General features: G+C 64.9%; 1 long non-coding RNA gene across 1 annotated transcript; it reads left to right on the top strand.

Annotated features, from left to right (window-relative positions):
* Window positions 1–3936: 3936 nt before the first annotated feature.
* On the top strand, window positions 3937–6389 carry LOC141958401 (uncharacterized). The gene is made up of 3 exons (XR_012633265.1): window positions 3937–4292; window positions 4641–4788; window positions 6200–6389. It is a non-coding gene; the product is annotated as an uncharacterized LOC141958401 (long non-coding RNA).
* The last annotated feature ends 12093 nt before the right edge of the window (window positions 6390–18482 follow it).

Here is an 18482-nt window from a genome sequence, read left to right as displayed (position 1 = left end):
CCACAGCAGCCGTGGTGACAGGGAGGGCCCTTTGCCCGCAGCCCCTTTCTCTTTCCCCGGTTTCAGCGTGCCGCTCCTCCTCTCGCTTGCCCTCGCCTCGTAGTTTCTTCCGCAGGCCACGGATGCCTCTTCCTTCTTCCTTCTCCGGGAGCTGGTGCCTGGAAGGACGGCGCGGTCGGGCGCCAGCTCCTCTGCCTGGACGACGGGGAAGCCGGCCGCCTGAGGGACCTTCCCTCAGCGTGCTCTGGCCCCCGGCCCTCCCTCCTCCCTCCTGCCCCCTGCCCCGGCCTGAGCCGCCTCAGACCCCATTTTCTCACCTGGTGGTGCCCGGCGGCCTGGGGGCTTAAAGCATAGAGGGAGAGGGGACAGGGGTACGGCAGGGCAGGGGGAGATTTAGGGGGACAGGCAGCACGGGTGGGCCTCAGCCGCCAGCCCCTTGCAACCAGCTGCTCCGCAGTGACGCGGCAGCTTCTCCCAAGCGATGAGGAACCCCCCTCGGGAAGTTCTGCTTCCCCAGCCCCCAGAACCTCTTGGGAAAGGGCCGCTGCTGCCGATTCACCTGCCTTCAGGGCAGACAGCGCCCAGCACTCTCGATAGTGCTTGGCTGGCGCCTTGCGTGGGGCGGCGGCCCTGTTAGCGGGGTGCGGGTCAGGGTGCCCCTGTAGCGGAGAGGAGGGGCCTCGTGGGCCTTTGGGACCGGGGCTGCCCTGTAAGTCGGGGCCTGGCCCGTGCCCTGCAGTCCCGGGCACTTTGCAGTCCCGGCCACTTTGCAGTCCCGGCAGCGGCTCGAGCCCCCTGTAAGCAGGGGCGCAGCCTCGGTGGCCGCCGCTTTGCATGCCCAGCTCCGTTTGCCCAGAGTGCCCGACTCCGAGCCCAGCTCCAGCGCCGGCCGCGACTCCACGTGCGGCAGCACCGGAGCACCGATTGGGTAAGAAAAGCCGATCTGTGAGGTTTCTTCGGGGGGGCGGGGGTATTGGGCTGTGTGAGGGCGGCCAGTGTTCAGGTGGTGCTGTGGCCAGCTCTCACCCAGGACCGTCGTCGCTCTCAGACCTGATGGCATTCTCCTGCTCTTGCAGCAGTTGGTCGTGGAGAAGAAGGGAGAGACATCCACCGCGTGCAGAAGGACCTGCGAGGCAAGAGCGAGCGGGAGGAGTAGCGGCAGCGGTCCGGCAAAGAGGCGAGAGAAAGCCCTCCTGGGCAGGGGATCTCCCTGTCACCTGGGCTGTGGTCGCCTCCAGCGTCCCTGCCCCTTTGGGGATGTTTTCTTTGCCTCGTGAGCAAGTACTCAATCAGATGCTTTCTCCAACTGCGTGTTCCCCATTTAGCTCCTTTTCTGCCCAACTCGGCTTTAACCGCTGCCTGCCACATGGCAGCGCGTGGGATTTTAACCTTTGGCAGCCGCTGGAATGTTTGCGGCGTGTGTTGGTCCTGGCTGCTTGCAAGGGGACTCTCGGGGTGAAGCGCTAAGGCTTGGACAATAGGGCCAAGCCAGAGTTGACTTGTAGACGAGTCCTGTGTATTTTGTAACTGTTAACCATTGTGCTAACAGGTATTTTACTAAGTGATAACCAACCACCTATTCCGCTGTAAAAAGTGGAAGTATCGAAGCCTGAACAACAGGCCCTGAGCCGAAGCTGCTCACTCAGTATGTCATCGTTAGTGAAAGAGGTGTGGAAGACGTGGCTCTCTTGAATGTACATTTATCTTTCTTTGTGTGGGGATAAAATAACCGGGTCGTGGAGACCGTAGTCTGGCCCTGTGGCCTGACGTGAGCCCTTGCACCTAGTCTGCCTGGGTAAGCAGAGGAGCTCCCTTAGCTTCTCCCCTGAGCCCTGGCCAGGCTCCGGGGGAATCTAATGTGAGATTGAAACCAGATATTTCCGCTCCAAACCAAGGTGCCAGCTCTTCTGGCTTGCCGATTTTGGGGTATAGAAGGGTGGACCCGCTCACAGCGACTTTGGAGGCCTCACCTACGGGTGGACGCACCGCGTAGGGTTTCCCACTTGCCGGGAAAGGCTCTGCAAACCCTCGCTGTAACCGGGGCTGCCTGCGGGTCTGGGTGATGGCAACGGGTGCAGGTGCTGAGGGATCTTTTTTAATCGCTGTTCCCTCTCTCTCAGGCAGTCAGGATTTGATGCATTACCCTGTATTTTCCTGTCTGTGTGAGTGCACTATTCCGTCTTTTCTTACTGTGTGTTTTCCGTATTCTTCTGTTATTATTTAGCTATTTCTAATAAAATACGCCTGCTCCTTTCACTCCGGTGTCTGAGTTGAATTGATATCCCTAATCAGCATAACAGGGGGATATGAGGTGGCGCTTTCCAGAGCCGAGGTCGGTGTCGGTTTGGCTTTGGGCTGAGCTGTAGCCGCCGCGGCGCTAGTTCCTGGCAAGGGGACGGACGGGGGAGCTGTCGGGGCCAGAGCTGCCGTAAATACAATCAGACAGCTTGCTCGGGTTCTCCAGCTCCTAGCGTACGCTCCAGAAGAGCGGCTGAATGCGGGCAGAAATGTTCCTGGATTTATCTGGGTTTTTTTTTTTAAAAAAAACTATTTCTGCTATCACCAGGATTTGAAAAACTAAATTGGATAAATGTGAGTTTAGGAAAAATATCTAACAATACGTGTGCTTTTAATAGTTACTGTACTGGTCTCCCAGGGACCGAAGTTACGCTGTTTCGTCCTTAAAACAACTCTGCGCTCCCGTGTCGCGTTGTCACAGGCTTTCCTCCCCCTTCCACCCGTCCAAAGAGCCCTGAGGCTGCTCTGACCGACACTTCGGTCACCCCGCTGAGTTCTGGGTCACAAGGCGAGACTGCGCTGCCCTGCGCTGCGGCCGTGCCGGAGCTCCTCCCTCTCCGGGGGGTTATAAGATTTGGCAGCGTTGGTTCCGTCGGCCCGCGCACCGGAGCGGTCTCGCCCAGCGGCTGCTCCCGCTGGCCGGGGAAGGTTCCCCCGGCGGGGAGAGGCGACCTGCGGCGTGCGGCTGCGCCGGGCGGCCCCCGGAGTGCGCGTGCGCGGCGGCGGCCCCGCGACCGGAGGACCGGCGGCCCATAGAGCGCGAGCTCGGAGGAGCGACGGGCATCTCCGGCGTTTATTAACGGTGCTGGTCGCTATAGTTACCGGGGGGGGGGGGGGGGGAGCGTGGGCCGGGCCGGAGGAGCCGCAGGGGCGGGCAGGGAGGCTGCAGGCAGCGACCCCTCCCTGTCCGGGGCCGGTGCTGGAGGAGGAGCCGGTGCGAGCCGAGGCAGGAGCGGGGCCGGGCGGCTGCGGGGAAAGGTGCGGCGGGACCGGGGGCGGAGGCCGCTCCGCGTCGGGGCCGGGCGGCGGCGGCGCTGCCCGGAGCCGCGCGGGGCTGCGCTCGGCCGGGCTTCCGGGTGCGCGGGCGGCGCGGCGGGAGCCGTAGTCACGTGCAGGGGGCTTCCGGTCGGCCATGTTGGCTCCCCGGGGCACGCCGGGAGCTGCAGTTTCTGCGCTCTCGGTTCCCCGCAGCTGCGGCGCTGGCGGGCGCGCGCGGCACGGCACAGCCCTCGGTACCGGCGCGGCCCCGCGGCGCGGCCCGAGGGGCGGTTTTGTGGCGGTTTCCCGCGGGCTGCCCGCGGCTCCCCGAGACGCGGTGTGCCCCCCGGCCCGGGGGTGCGCATGCGCGGCCGCGGCGTCTCCCGGGAGTGCGCGTGCGCGGCGGAGGTGAGTGTTGGGGCTGCGGCCGGGCCGGTCCGCGGCAATAAGGGTCCCTGCCGCCTCCGTGCCCCCTCCCGAGGCCGCGCTGGGGCCGCGCGTGTCCGTTCCTGCCCCGGGGATGCCGCCGGCTGCGCCCAGCTCGGGCTGGCGTGGGGTGTCTCTGCCCGGCCTGGCGCTCCTCACGGCTCGGGGGCCAGAAGGGACGGGCGGAGCCGAGCCTTCCCGGCCGTGGGCAGCGGGGCGGGAGCCGCCGCGGCTGGAGCTGGAGGGGCCGGAGAAAGGGAAGGAAGGAGAACGTCAAGGGCATGTGGGCAGCAGCCGCCTCGCCCTGCAGGAGGAAAGCGCCTGCCTCTCCGGGTGAGCGAGGAGCCCTCTGCACAGTCCGCAGCGGGCCGGACCCAGGCGCGGAACGGCCGCGGAGCGAGCGAGCGAGCGAGGCTGCGTGTGTCGGAAGCCACGTCTTGTAAGAGCCGAGAGACACCCGCGTATTCTTTTAGGGGGAGGTCAGCCGGGCGAGTGGAGTTTCAGAAGAAGAGGAGGGGCAGGAGGAAGGAAGGAGAAAGAAGCATCTGACCTGTCCAGTTCTCCCGGCAGTGCCGGGAGCGAGAGCCGCGGTGAGTCCCGGGCCCTCGGGGCCCTGTCGCCCCCCTTGTATGTCCCAGTCCCTTCCCGCCCTTCTCTTTCCCATGCTGTGATTTTTTTTTTCTTCTTCTCTATATCTTTTCTTTCTTTTCTTCTGCCTTGCTCCCCCTTCCTCTCTCACTTTTTCTCTCTTGTCTTGCTGCTCCCTTTTCTTTTTCTGTCTGCACTTCTGACTGCTTGTTCTGTACCTTTTGCATCACTCCTCAGTCCATTTCTCTCTCGATCCTTCCGTTCTGCTCCTCACTTCTCGGTTTCTCTCTCTTTGCTCTGTCCTACTCCTGCACGTAGTGTGTGATTGAATGAGGTTCTGTGTCTAGCAGGCCTCATCTCGTAAGAGCTGTGAGACACCTACATCTTCTCATAAGTGGAGGACAGCCAGGCACCTGGAGCTGTAGAAGAGGAAGGGAGAAGGCAAACAGAAGGAGGAGTCTGACCTGTCAAATTCTCCTGGCAGCGCGGAGAACTGCAGTAAGTCCCGAGCTCTTGGGCCCCTCTCATCCCTCTTGTGTGGCCTGGTCCCTCCCTGTCTTTCTCCTAGACTCCTCTCTTTCTGGTGCTGCTCAACCTTTTTTGCTCACCTGTATCTTCCGTCTTGCTTGGAGCATCTCCCTGTCCCCATCTTGTAGGTCTTCCCTTTCTCTGCCCTGTACCCTGCCGCTCTTGTTGCCTTTCTCCATCCCTCTCTGTCCAGCTCCCTGTTCCTATTGATGCCCCTTTCTTCTTCCTGCACCCGCTGCTATTCCCTGCGATCTCCATCTCTCTCTTTCCTGCTCCCTGTCCCCCGTTTTTCATTCCTACCTCCGTCCCTCATAGACTGTCTGGCCTTTTTCCTCGGTGTCTTTCTCTCTGGCTGACTCCCTTCTGCTGTTTTTCGTTTCCTCCCTATCCATCTTGTTGCCCATCGCTCTTTTGTCTTCTCTCTCTCCATGTGTCGCTGTCTGTCTTCCAGTCACTGTTCTTTAATTCCTCCCTCTTCCCTGTAGCTTGCTGCTATTTTTTTTTTCCCTGTTCTCCATCATGCTCTGTCGGGTGCCCTGTCCCTGTTTATCAATTCCTCCCTCTGCCCTGCAGTCTGTCTCTTTTCACCATTTAATTTTTGCCTCGCTCTCTCTCTGTCTGGCTCCTTGTGCCGGGTTTGCGAATTCCTTCCTCTGTGCCCCGTACCCCCTGTGATCTTTGCTGCTTTGTGGCCTGTTTCTGGCTGGCGCTCTGTTACTATTCAGTAATTCCTCTCTCGATGCCTTGTAGTCTGTTGCTTTTGTCTTTTCTCCATCTCTGTGTCTCTGTTTCCCCTGTTTTAGAATACACCCCCCCACCCCCACCCCCCTTCTTTCTGTATGCATCAGGATTAGTTTTTGGCTCCAGGTCTCTTTTTTTCTGTGTCTCTGTCCCTGTTTCCTAATTCTTCCTTCTCTGCCCTGTCACATGTAGCGATGTGATTTGTTTTGTGTTCCTTCCCATGGTTTGCTGTCCTGACTCCTCATCGCTGTTACTTTTTCCTCCCTCTGTGCCCTGTTCTCTGGAGCTTTTTGGTCTTTCTTCCATCTTGCTTGGTCTAGCTCCCTGCTCCCCCCCTTTTTTTTTTTCCCCTCCATGTCTGTTGTGCCACCCATCCCAGCTTTTTTTTTTCTGCATCTCTATGCTGCTCCTCGTCCTTCTTTGTTGGTTTCTGTCCTGCTCCTCCTCCTTCTTTCTGCTGCCTGTTTTCTTCTCTCCCTGCTGCTTTTTTTTCTGCATATCCACGCTGGGTTCCCTGTCCCCATCCTCTCACCGCCCCATCGCTCATCTCTTGTTTTCTCTCTACCCCTGTACTAGTCAGCTAGCTGCCACCTTTCTTCTGTCTTCTTGTGTCCTGCATCTTTCTCCTCATGTTTGGCAGTTTCCAGCTCTGCCCTGCAGCTTGTTGCTCCAGGAACCGACTGACTGTTCCCGGCTGGACTGAGGAGCGTGGCTCCGGGAACAAGCGCCAAGGTGCGCCAGGGGCAGGGGCAGCATTAGGGGCCCTGAGCCCCGGAGCAGACTCACTCCCTTCTGGGACTTGTTCTGTGTGTGACTGAATAAACACTTGCTGGCTGCCGGCTGCCTTTTGTGCTTCCTTTGCCCCAGGTGAGGGGCTGGGAGGGGTGATGATGCTCTGTGGGGGTGGGTGATGGCCTCCAGCTGTGGGCTGGGGCTGGAGGGGCCCCAGGTGTGGGCAGTGAGGCTGATGGCAGCGGCCCCTCCCTGTAAAGGGCTTGCTCCGGGTGGAGGGGCGGGTGCTGCTGTTAAGAGCAAGGCAGCCGTCGGAGGGGTCGGTGTCAAGCAAGGGAGGAGCAGAGCAGTCGCTGAGCATTGCTGGGCCCCGGCTGCACCGAGGGAGAAGGTGAGTGGAGCCGTGCCATCAGCTGGCAGCTCCTGGGGAGGATGGCGGTGCCTGCAGGGTGGCAGTGTTGGAGGTGGTGGCAGGGGCTGCCCCGAGCCGGTGGTGAGGCTTCTGGGTGCACTGGTGGGGGTTCGGAGGGGTGAGCAACGGTGTTGCTGCAGGGTCAGAAAGCAGAGAAAACTGCCTCTCGCAACCCAGCGGGAGCTGTGGTCCTGGCGTGTGGGGTTTCTGGCCAGCCGCGTTGGTTCCCTGGGTCACGCTGGGATGCGGGGTCTTACAGCGCTTGGCGTGCAGGCGGCCGTGCCGCGTTGGCCAGCGTGTGCCAGGAGCTGTAGGTTCTGCAGACTCGGCTGGCAGGCAGCTGCACCGCTCGTGGGCGCCCGTAGCGCGGCGCAGTCCTCGCTACCGCCGCGGCCCCTGTGGCGCAGCACGAGGGATAGTTTTGTTGCCGCTTTCACGTGGATTCCCGGGGGCTTCCAGCTGCTCCCCACCAAGCGTCGTGCCCGTTCCTCGAGAGCGTGTGCGCAGTGACGTGCCGCTCGGCCGCCGCTCGCGCGGGGGGTGGCGCTCGCCCGCGCTCACCGCCGCTGCCTGTCAAATGCCACACGGTACTGTCGGTGGGCGACACAGAGGTGGCCCCGTGCCCCATGCTGCCACCCGCCAGCAACGTCAGTGCGATGCTCCGATGCCCGTGGGGGGGTGCGGCCACGCTCGGTGCCCCCTCCTGGTAAGGAAATGCTGCCGCCGCCCCACGTCACGCTGCCGGCGGGCACTCGGTGCGCGAAGGGCAGGACTGCAGCGCCGGCCCTGCACAGGTGTGCGGCACCGCCAGAGCCGCCTTCCTGCTGTCGCAGCGTCCTGGGGGTGGGCGAGGGCCGAGGCCGCCGGTGAGGCCGGCCCGCCCCTTTGGCAGGTGTGGGGGGCCCCTCCTGCCCGCTGGCCACACGGCAGCGGTGGGGCAGGAAGCTTCACACCGCCTGCTGTGTCAGGCCTCGGCTCTCCTGGAGGTGATCCGGGCCGGGGGAGCCCCAGGGAGTTACCCGAGAGCTGGGACAAAGGCAGAGGGGAAGAAGATGGGTGTCCCCCGGGGGTTGGTGCCGGGTGCCTCCCCAGCTTGCCAGAGCTCCCCTTGAGCTGGCACTGGCCTCGCCCGCACCGTGTCCTGGCCCCAGGTCTCGCACCTCACCCTGAAGCCCGTCCCGTAGCCCCGGGTCACCCCCGAGCCCCGCGGGGATGGCGGCAAGCCGGCCCTTGGCGCCTCCGCAGGAGCCCCTCTGGAAGGGGGGCTCCGGCCAGGGGCGATCTATGGTAATAACGGCAGTCGCTTCACCTTCTCCCAGAGGCCTCACCGGGGCCGCGCTTGCCTGTTCCTTCCCTGGGGATGCTGTCGACTGGACCCACTTCAGAACTGTGTGGGGTTCTCTGCCTGCCCTTGTGCTCCTCGCAGCAGAGAGGTGAGAAGGGACAGGCCCCTGGGACGTTTTCTGGCTGTGGACAGGAGCTGTCACAGCTGAAGCTGGAGAGGCCTGAGAAAGGGAAAGAAGAAAATCAAGGGCATGTGGGCAGCAGCTGCCTTCCACTGCAGGAAGAGAGAGCCTGCCTCTCTGGGCGAGGCAGGAGCCCTCTGTACAGTCCGCAGCGGGCCGGACCGCCAGCGTGCGATCAGGGTCCGTGCGCGTCACCCAGAGCGCGGTACGGCCGCGCAGCGTGCGAGCGAGGCCACACGTGCAGGAAGCTGCGTTTTGTAAGAGCCGAGAGACACCCGCGTGTTCTTTGAGGTGGAGGGCAGCTGAGCGACTGCACCTCCAGAAAAGGAAGGGAGGAGAGAAGGAGAAAGAAGGGTCTGAATCGGCAAATTTTTCCTGGCAGCGCTGAGAGCGACAGCTGCGGTGAGTCGCGGACCCTCGGGCCCTGTTGCCCCTCTTGGACGTTTTGGGCTGTCCCCTGGCCCCCTCTCTATCCCATGCTGCTATGATTTTTGTTGTTTTTTTCTTCCCTGTACTTCTGCTCTCGTTCGTTCCTGCTCCCACTCCCTCTTGTGTCTTCTTCTAGCTCTCCCTTTTTCTTTCTTCCAGATGCTTGGTCCTGCTCTCTCTCCTTCCTTTGTTTCATCCTCCCTTTCTCTCCTGTAACCTAGTGCTGTTATTTTCCTTGTTCAGTTCTTGTTTCAGATCGGCTTTGGGGTCTCTTTTTGCCCACAGCTTTCTCTGGCCAGTTCCCAGGCATTGTTATCCCCTGCGAGCCTGTCTGCCGCTCCATGTGCCTGCCTGCCCATTTCCCTCCCTCCTGGTAATCCCGCCTCTACGCTGTGCCCGAGCTCAGGCCGCCCCTGCTCCTGTATCTCGGCTTTCGGCACGCCCCCGGCGCTTTCGGCACGCCCCCGGCGCTTTCGGCACGCCCCCGGCGCTTTCGGCACGCCCCCGGCGCTTTCGGCACGCCCCCGGCGCTTTCGGCACGCCCCCGGCGCTTTCGGCACGCCCCCGGCGCTTTCGGCACGCCCCCGGCGCTTTCGGCACGCCCCCGGCGCTTTCGGCACGCCCCCGGCGCTTTCGGCACGCCCCCGGCGCTTTCGGCACGCCCCCGGCGCTTTCGGCACGCCCCCGGCGCTTTCGGCACGCCCCCGGCGCTTTCGGCACGCCCCCGGCGCTTTCGGCACGCCCCCGGCGCTTTCGGCACGCCCCCGGCGCTTTCGGCACGCCCCCGGCGCTTTCGGCACGCCCCCGGCGCTTTCGGCACGCCCCCGGCGCTTTCGGCACGCCCCCGGCGCTTTCGGCACGCCCCCGGCGCTTTCGGCACGCCCCCGGCGCTTTCGGCACGCCCCCGGCGCTTTCGGCACGCCCCCGGCGCTTTCGGCACGCCCCCGGCGCTTTCGGCACGCCCCCGGCGCTTTCGGCACGCCCCCGGCGCTTTCGGCACGCCCCCGGCGCTTTCGGCACGCCCCCGGCGCTTTCGGCACGCCCCCGGCGCTTTCGGCACGCCCCCGGCGCTTTCGGCGGGCGGGAACGGCGCGCGCCGACGTGAGGGGCGGAGCTTTCGCCTGAGGCGAAGGGCGGGAACGGCGCGCGCAGCAGTGAGGCGCCGCGCGGCCGCCTGAGAGGAGCGGGAGCGGCGCCCCCGGAAAAGGCTGCTCGGCGATCGGCGCCGCCTCGGCGGGGACCTCATCGGCTCGGCTCGGCTCGGGGCGGGCGGGGGTGGACCCGAGTCGCCTGTGGGGGGGCGAGCGCCATTGTCTGAGGGGCTCAGGAGAGTCCTGGACCCGCCAGGCGCGGCAAGGTGCCTGGAGCAGACGAGTGCCCGGCGCGGTCGTCCCTGCAGGAAGTGCTGGAGCACCGTCTCTGGTGAGAAAAGCCGATCTGTGAGGTTTTTTTCGGGGGGGAAGGGGGGGTTGGAGGGCGGCCGGGGTTCGGGTGGTGCTGTGGGCACTTCTCGCCGGGGACAGGCGTCCTTCTCAGACCTGACGGCACACTACTGCCCTTGCAGCAGCTGGTGGCGGAGAAGGGAGAGATGTCCACTGCGTGTGGAAGGACCTGCGAGGCAAGAGCGAGCGGGAGGAGCAGCGGAGGAAGTCTGGGCAGCAAGAGGAAAGAGAAGGGCGCTCTGAACAAAGCGCCGCTGTGAGGGGCGGAGCGGTCGCCTGAGGGGGACCTGCCCGGGGAAGGGGCGAGCAGGAGTCGAACCTGCCTGGGGAAGTACCGGATCGACTTGGGAACGGGGGGGGGGGGGACGGGACGGGAGCCGCCTTGGAGAGGGGGTAGGTGTCGTCGCCTCGGCGGGGGGGGGGAGCAGTGTCGTCGCCTCGGCGGGGGAGGGGGGTGAGCAGTGTCGTCGCCTCGGCGGGGGAGGGGGGGGAGCAGTGTCGTCGCCTCGGCGGGGGAGGGGGGGTGGAGCAGTGTCGTCGCCTCGGCGGGGGGGGGGGGGTGGAGCAGTGTCGTCGCCTCGGCGGGGGGGGGGGGTGGAGCAGTGTCGTCGCCTCGGCGCGGGGGAGGGGGGGGAGCAGTGTCGTCGCCTCGGCGGGGGAGGGGGGGGAGCAGTGTCGTCGCCTCTGTGTCTGTGTGTGGGGGGGGAGCAGTGTCGTCGCCTGGTGGGGGGAAGTGGGGTGGTGTCATCACCTGGGGGGGGGAGTGTCGTCAACGGCGGGGGGTGGGGGAGCGGAGCTTCCTCAGGACCGGTGAGAGGGGACTGGAGCTGCCTGAGGAGGGACGGCCATCGCCTCAGGGGCGGTGGAGGGTCCAAGCCTCGCTGAACGTGGCCAGGAGCCCGGAGGAGAAAAGCGCCCGTCGTAGACATCCCTGCAGGAAGTGCTGGAGCATGGACTGGGTGAGGAAAGCCAATCTGTGAGTTTTTTTCGCAAGGAGGGGGGATGGTGGTGGTGGTGGTGGGAGGGCGGCCGGGGTTCGGGTGGTGCTGTGGCCAGCTCTCGCCGGGGACCAGCATCGCTCTCGGACCTGACGGCATCCTCCTGCCCTTGCAGCAGGCGGCGGAGCGGCGTGGAGGTCTCCGTCCTGTACCGCTGCAGGCCAAGAGGGAGTGGGACAAGGCGCGGAGGAAGTCTGGGCAGCAAGAGGAGGAAGGAGAAGGGCGCTCTGGGCAAAGGGACCTCCCCGTCACCGGGGCTGTGGTCGCACCAGCGTGTCGCCAGGACGTTTGGTGCCCTGACCGGCTTTGTGCCGGGTGACCCCCCTGTAAGCAGGGCTCGGGTCTTTGGGTTTTTGCTGGCCTTTTGCCACGTCACCCCGTGGTCAGGCTGCCGGGCAGGTGGCAACCCTCTAAGGGGGGTGAGCAGCGCCGTCTCTGCGGCCGGGGCGGGAAGCGGAGCTCCTGAAGCGCGCCGTGGTGGGGAGCCGCAGCCAGGCCGGCCGGCCTGTAACTTGGGTGCGGGGGGGGCCTGGCAGCGGGGCCGGGGCCTCTGCTCTGTCCTCCGGGTGGGGGAGCTGGCGCCTGGCTGCACCTTCCTTCCGAGCACCAGCTCCTCGAGAAGCAAGACAAGGCATCGTGAAGGAGCTGCGAGGCCAGAGCGAGGGAGAGGAGGAGCGGCGGGCTGAAGAGAGGGCTGGGGGGAGAGGCGGGAGCTCAGGGCAAAGGGGCCTCCCCACGGCACCGTTGCCGGCACCTTTGGTGTCCTGGCTGGCGCTGCGCCAGGTGACCTCCCTGTAAGCAGGGCTCGGGTCTCTGGCCTTTTGCCCCCTTGCCCCGACGGTTTGGCTGCCCGGAGAGAGGGGCGACCCTGTAAGGAGAGAGCGGCACCGTCCCCGCACCGAGGGGCAAATGGGGCTCTCTGGCCCCCAAGCCCGCCCTGTAGGCAGGGGAGGGCTGTTTCCCCGGCCCTGGCGGCCTTCTGCCTGCTGGCGGCCTGGCCAGCGTGACCCCCTGGAGTCGGGGCGCGTCGCGGCACTTGTCCCTCGGTCCCCCGCGAAGGCCCGTGGCACGTTGAGTCCCTCTGGGCTCCGTGCGTCCGGGGGGACAGGTCCGAGGCTCTGCTCTCTTGCTCGCGGGAGGGGACGGCTCCCCAGACATTGGCTGCACAGAGCTCGCTCTCTCTCCTGGGAAGTTTTCTTTCCCCCTGTCCGTGTCCGTGTGCCTGCCTGTGTCCGCGTCGGTGCGAGTGAGCGAGTGAAGGAGCTTCTTGTTTAGGCCCCTGTTGAAATCGCTGCAGCGTACTTAGCTTAAACTTCCCGGGAGGGAAAGAGGGGCTCTGTGCAGCAACAGGGGGTCGGTCCCCGCTGAGCCCGCGAGCGGAGGGCGAGTCCCGGCTGGCCCCTCCTTTCCAAGGACAGAGCCAAGCCGCGTGACCCTCCCGCTCTCTGGGCCTGGGTGGCTGCCTGTCCTGCTGGCGACCTGCCAGCGTGCCGGCCCCGTACTCGGGGCGAGTGCCACGAGCCGTGGAGCCCTCTGACCCGACGGCCCTGTAAGCGGGGTTGTGCCCGTCCCCCGCCCTCGGCAGGAGGAGCGGGTAGCGAGCGGGCGTCTGCGGCCCCCGGCCTTCGAGGGCAAAGGCTCGGCAGTTGTGTCCCCTTCACCGAGAACCGCGGTAGCCTCTAGAAACGCAGGGAACGGCCCTGAGCCAAGTACCTGCCCCAGAGTCCTCGAGACCCTCCCAGAGTTGCCCAGGACGCTCTTGTCCCACAGCAGCCCTGGGACAGGGAGGGCACTTTGCCCGCAGCCCCTTTCTCTTTCCCCGGTTTCAGCGTGCCGCTCCTCCTCTCGCTTGCCCTCGCCTCGTAGTTTCTTCCGCAGGCCACGGATGCCTCTTCCTTCTTCCTTCTCCGGGAGCTGGTGCCTGGAAGGACGGCGCGGTTGGGCGCCAGCTCCTCTGCCTGGACGACGGGGAAGCCGGCCGCCTGAGGGACCTTCCCTCAGCGTGCTCTGGCCCCCGGCCCTCCTTCCTCCCTCCTGCCCCCTGCCCCGGCCTGAGCCGCCTCAGACCCCATTTTCTCACCTGGTGGTGCCCGGCGGCCTGGGGGCTTAAAGCATAGAGGGAGAGGGGACAGGGGTACGGCAGGGCAGGGGGAGATTTAGGGGGACAGGCAGCACGGGTGGGCCTCAGCCGCCAGCCCCTTGCAACCAGCTGCTCCGCAGTGACGCGGCAGCTTCTCCCAAGCGATGAGGAACCCCCCTCGGGAAGTTCTGCTTCCCCAGCCCCCAGAACCTCTTGGGAAAGGGCCGCTGCTGCCGATTCACCTGCCTTCAGGGCAGACAGCGCCCAGCACTCTCGATAGTGCTTGGCTGGCGCCTTGTGTGGGGCGGCGGCCCTGTTAGCGGGGTGCGGGTCAGGGTGCCCCTGTAGCGGAGAGGAGGGGCCTCGTGGGCCTTTGGGACCGGGGCTGCCCTGTAAGTCGGGGCCTGGCCCGTGCCCTGCAGTCCCGGGCACTTTGCAGTCCCGGCAGCGGCTCGAGCCCCCTGTAAGCAGGGGCGCAGCCTCGGTGGCCGCCGTTTTGCATGCCCAGCTCCATTTGCCCAGAGTGCCCGACTCCGAGCCCAGCTCCAGCGCCGGCCGCGACTCCACGTGTGGCAGCACCGGAGCACCGATTGGGTAAGAAAAGCCGATCTGTGAGGTTTTTTTTTGGGGGGGGGTATAGAGGAATAGTGGTGTGGGAGGGCGGCCGGGGTTCGGGTGGTGCCGTGTCAGGCTCTCGCCGGGGACCGTCGTCCCTCTCAGGCCTGACGGCACCCTCCTGCTCTTGCAGCACTTGGTGGTGGAGAAGGGAGAGACATCCACCGCATGCGGAAGGCCGTGCAAGGCAAGGGTTAGCAGGAGGAGCAGCGAAGGAAGTCTGGGCAGCAAGCGGAAGAAAGAGAAGCGCGCTCTGGGCAAAGCGCCGCTGTGAGGGGCGGAGCGGCCGCCTGAGGGAAAGGGGAGCGCAAGTCGGCGCTGCCTCAGCAAGAAATGGATCGACTCGGGGCCGAGGGATTGGAGCCACCTTGGCAGGGGATCAAAGCTGCTGCAGGGTGGGGGGCCAGTGCCGTCGCCTAGGAGGGGCAGCAGACCTGCGTCAGGGCGCATGGGGGGGGACTGGAGCTGCATGAGGAGGGACCGCCATCACCTCAGGGGCTGAGGAGGGTCCAGGCCCTGACGGACGCTGCCAGGAGCCGCCGGACGCTGCCAGGAGCCCATTGCAGATGAGAGCCGGTCACGGTCCCTGCACGAAGCACTGGAGCACCGACTGGGTGAGGAAAGCCGATCTGCGAGGTTTTTTCGCGGGGTGGGTGGTGGGAGGGCGGCCGGGGTTCGGGTGGTGCTGTGGCCAGCTCTCGCCGGGGACCAGCATCGCTCTCGGACCTGACGGCATCCTCCTGCCCTTGCAGCAGGCGGCGGAGCGGCGTGGAGGTCTCCGTCCTGTACCGCTGCAGGTCAAGAGCGGAGGAAGTCTGGGCAGCAAGAGGAGGCAGGAGAAGGGCGCTCTGGGCAAAGGGACCTCCCCGTCACCGGGGCTGTGGTCGCACCAGCGTGTCGCCAGGACCTTCGGTGCCCTGACCGGCTTTGTGCCGGGTGACCCCCCTGTAAGCAGGGCTCGGGTCTTTGGGTTTTTGCCGGCCTTTTGCCACGTCACCCCGTGGTCAGGCTGCCGGGCAGGTGGCAACCCTCTAAGGGGGGTGAGCGGCGCCGTCTCTGCGGCCGGGGCGGGAAGCGGAGCTCCTGAAGCGCGCCGTGGTGGGGAGCCGCAGCCAGGCCGGCCGGCCTGTAACTTGGGCGCGGGGGGGGGCCTGGCAGCGGGGCCGGGGCCTCTGCTCTGTCCTCCGGGTGGGGGAGCTGGCGCCTGGCTGCACCTTCCTTCCGAGCACCAGCTCCTCGAGAAGCAAGACAAGGCATCGTGAAGGAGCTGCGAGGCCAGAGCGAGGGAGAGGAGGAGCGGCGGGCTGAAGAGAGGGCTGGGGGGAGAGGCGGGAGCTCAGGGCAAAGGGGCCTCCCCACGGCACCGTTGCCGGCACCTTTGGTGTCCTGGCCGGCGCTGCGCCGGGTGACCTCCCTGTAAGCAGGGCTCGGGTCTCTGGCCTTTTGCCCCCTTGCCCCGACGGTTTGGCTGCCCGGAGAGAGGGGCGACCCTGTAAGGAGAGAGCGGCACCGTCCCCGCACCGAGGGGCAAATGGGGCTCTCTGGCCCCCAAGCCCGCCCTGTAGGCAGGGGAGGGCTGTTTCCCCGGCCCTGGCGGCCTTCTGCCTGCTGGCGGCCTGGCCAGCGTGACCCCCTGGAGTCGGGGCGCGTCGCGGCACTTGTCCCTCGGTCCCCCGCGAAGGCCCGTGGCACGTTGAGTCCCTCTGGGCTCCGTGCGTCCGGGGGGACAGGTCCGAGGCTCTGCTCTCTTGCTCGCGGGAGGGGACGGCTCCCCAGACATTGGCTGCACAGAGCTCGCTCTCTCTCCTGGGAAGTTTTCTTTCCCCCTGTCCGTGTCCGTGTGCCTGCCTGTGTCCGCGTCGGTGCGAGTGAGCGAGTGAAGGAGCTTCTTGTTTAGGCCCCTGTTGAAATCGCTGCAGCGTACTTAGCTTAAACTTCCCGGGAGGGAAAGAGGGGCTCTGTGCAGCAACAGGGGGTCGGTCCCCGCTGAGCCCGCGAGCGGAGGGCGAGTCCCGGCTGGCCCCTCCTTTCCAAGGACGGAGCCAAGCCGCGCGGTCGTAGCACGGCCGACGCGTGACCCGCCCGCTCTCTGGGCCTGGGTGGCTGCCTGTCCTGCTGGCGACCTGCCAGCGTGCCGGCCCCGTACTCGGGGCGAGTGCCACGAGCCGTGGAGCCCTCTGACCCGACGGCCCTGTAAGCGGGGTTGTGCCCGTCCCCCGCCCTCGGCAGGAGGAGCGGGTAGCGAGCGGGCGTCTGCGGCCCCCGGCCTTCGAGGGCAAAGGCTCGGCAGTTGTGTCCCCTTCACCGAGAACCGCGGTAGCCTTAGAAACGCAGGGAACGGCCCTGAGCCAAGTACCTGCCCCAGAGTCCTCGAGACCCTCCCAAAAGCGCCCAGGATGCTCTTGTCCCACAGCAGCCGTGGTGACAGGGAGGGCCCTTTGCCCGCAGCCCCTTTCTCTTTCCCCGGTTTCAGCGTGCCGCTCCTCCTCTCGCTTGCCCTCGCCTCGTAGTTTCTTCCGCAGGCCACGGATGCCTCTTCCTTCTTCCTTCTCCGGGAGCTGGTGCCTGGAAGGACGGCGCGGTCGGGCGCCAGCTCCTCTGCCTGGACGACGGGGAAGCCGGCCGCCTGAGGGACCTTCCCTCAGCGTGCTCTGGCCCCCGGCCCTCCCTCCTCCCTCCTGCCCCCTGCCCCGGCCTGAGCCGCCTCAGACCCCATTTTCTCACCTGGTGGTGCCCGGCGGCCTGGGGGCTTAAAGCATAGAGGGAGAGGGGACAGGGGTACGGCAGGGCAGGGGGAGATTTAGGGGGACAGGCAGCACGGGTGGGCCTCAGCCGCCAGCCCCTTGCAACCAGCTGCTCCGCAGTGACGCGGCAGCTTCTCCCAAGCGATGAGGAACCCCCCTCGGGAAGTTCTGCTTCCCCAGCCCCCAGAACCTCTTGGGAAAGGGCCGCTGCTGCCGATTCACCTGCCTTCAGGGCAGACAGCGCCCAGCACTCTCGATAGTGCTTGGCTGGCGCCTTGCGTGGGGCGGCGGCCCTGTTAGCGGGGTGCGGGTCAGGGTGCCCCTGTAGCGGAGAGGAGGGGCCTCGTGGGCCTTTGGGACCGGGGCTGCCCTGTAAGTCGGGGCCTGGCCCGTGCCCTGCAGTCCCGGGCACTTTGCAGTCCCGGCCACTTTGCAGTCCCGGCAGCGGCTCGAGCCCCCTGTAAGCAGGGGCGCAGCCTCGGTGGCCGCCGCTTTGCATGCCCAGCTCCGTTTGCCCAGAGTGCCCGACTCCGAGCCCAGCTCCAGCGCCGGCCGCGACTCCACGTGCGGCAGCACCGGAGCACCGATTGGGTAAGAAAAGCCGATCTGTGAGGTTTCTTCGGGGGGGCGGGGGTATTGGGCTGTGTGAGGGCGGCCAGTGTTCAGGTGGTGCTGTGGCCAGCTCTCACCCAGGACCGTCGTCGCTCTCAGACCTGATGGCATTCTCCTGCTCTTGCAGCAGTTGGTCGTGGAGAAGAAGGGAGAGACATCCACCGCGTGCAGAAGGACCTGCGAGGCAAGAGCGAGCGGGAGGAGTAGCGGCAGCGGTCCGGCAAAGAGGCGAGAGAAAGCCCTCCTGGGCAGGGGATCTCCCTGTCACCTGGGCTGTGGTCGCCTCCAGCGTCCCTGCCCCTTTGGGGATGTTTTCTTTGCCTCGTGAGCAAGTACTCAATCAGATGCTTTCTCCAACTGCGTGTTCCCCATTTAGCTCCTTTTCTGCCCAACTCGGCTTTAACCGCTGCCTGCCACATGGCAGCGCGTGGGATTTTAACCTTTGGCAGCCGCTGGAATGTTTGCGGCGTGTGTTGGTCCTGGCTGCTTGCAAGGGGACTCTCGGGGTGAAGCGCTAAGGCTTGGACAATAGGGCCAAGCCAGAGTTGACTTGTAGACGAGTCCTGTGTATTTTGTAACTGTTAACCATTGTGCTAACAGGTATTTTACTAAGTGATAACCAACCACCTATTCCGCTGTAAAAAGTGGAAGTATCGAAGCCTGAACAACAGGCCCTGAGCCGAAGCTGCTCACTCAGTATGTCATCGTTAGTGAAAGAGGTGTGGAAGACGTGGCTCTCTTGAATGTACATTTATCTTTCTTTGTGTGGGGATAAAATAACCGGGTCGTGGAGACCGTAGTCTGGCCCTGTGGCCTGACGTGAGCCCTTGCACCTAGTCTGCCTGGGTAAGCAGAGGAGCTCCCTTAGCTTCTCCCCTGAGCCCTGGCCAGGCTCCGGGGGAATCTAATGTGAGATTGAAACCAGATATTTCCGCTCCAAACCAAGGTGCCAGCTCTTCTGGCTTGCCGATTTTGGGGTATAGAAGGGTGGACCCGCTCACAGCGACTTTGGAGGCCTCACCTACGGGTGGACGCACCGCGTAGGGTTTCCCACTTGCCGGGAAAGGCTCTGCAAACCCTCGCTGTAACCGGGGCTGCCTGCGGGTCTGGGTGATGGCAACGGGTGCAGGTGCTGAGGGATCTTTTTTAATCGCTGTTCCCTCTCTCTCAGGCAGTCAGGATTTGATGCATTACCCTGTATTTTCCTGTCTGTGTGAGTGCACTATTCCGTCTTTTCTTACTGTGTGTTTTCCGTATTCTTCTGTTATTATTTAGCTATTTCTAATAAAATACGCCTGCTCCTTTCACTCCGGTGTCTGAGTTGAATTGATATCCCTAATCAGCATAACAGGGGGATATGAGGTGGCGCTTTCCAGAGCCGAGGTCGGTGTCG

This window comes from Athene noctua, chromosome 3, assembly GCF_965140245.1.
Source record: "Athene noctua chromosome 3, bAthNoc1.hap1.1, whole genome shotgun sequence".
Lineage (NCBI taxonomy): Eukaryota > Metazoa > Chordata > Aves > Strigiformes > Strigidae > Athene > Athene noctua.
The sequence above is the reverse complement of the archived record's forward strand: the minus strand, read 5'-3'. Positions and strand labels throughout refer to the sequence as shown.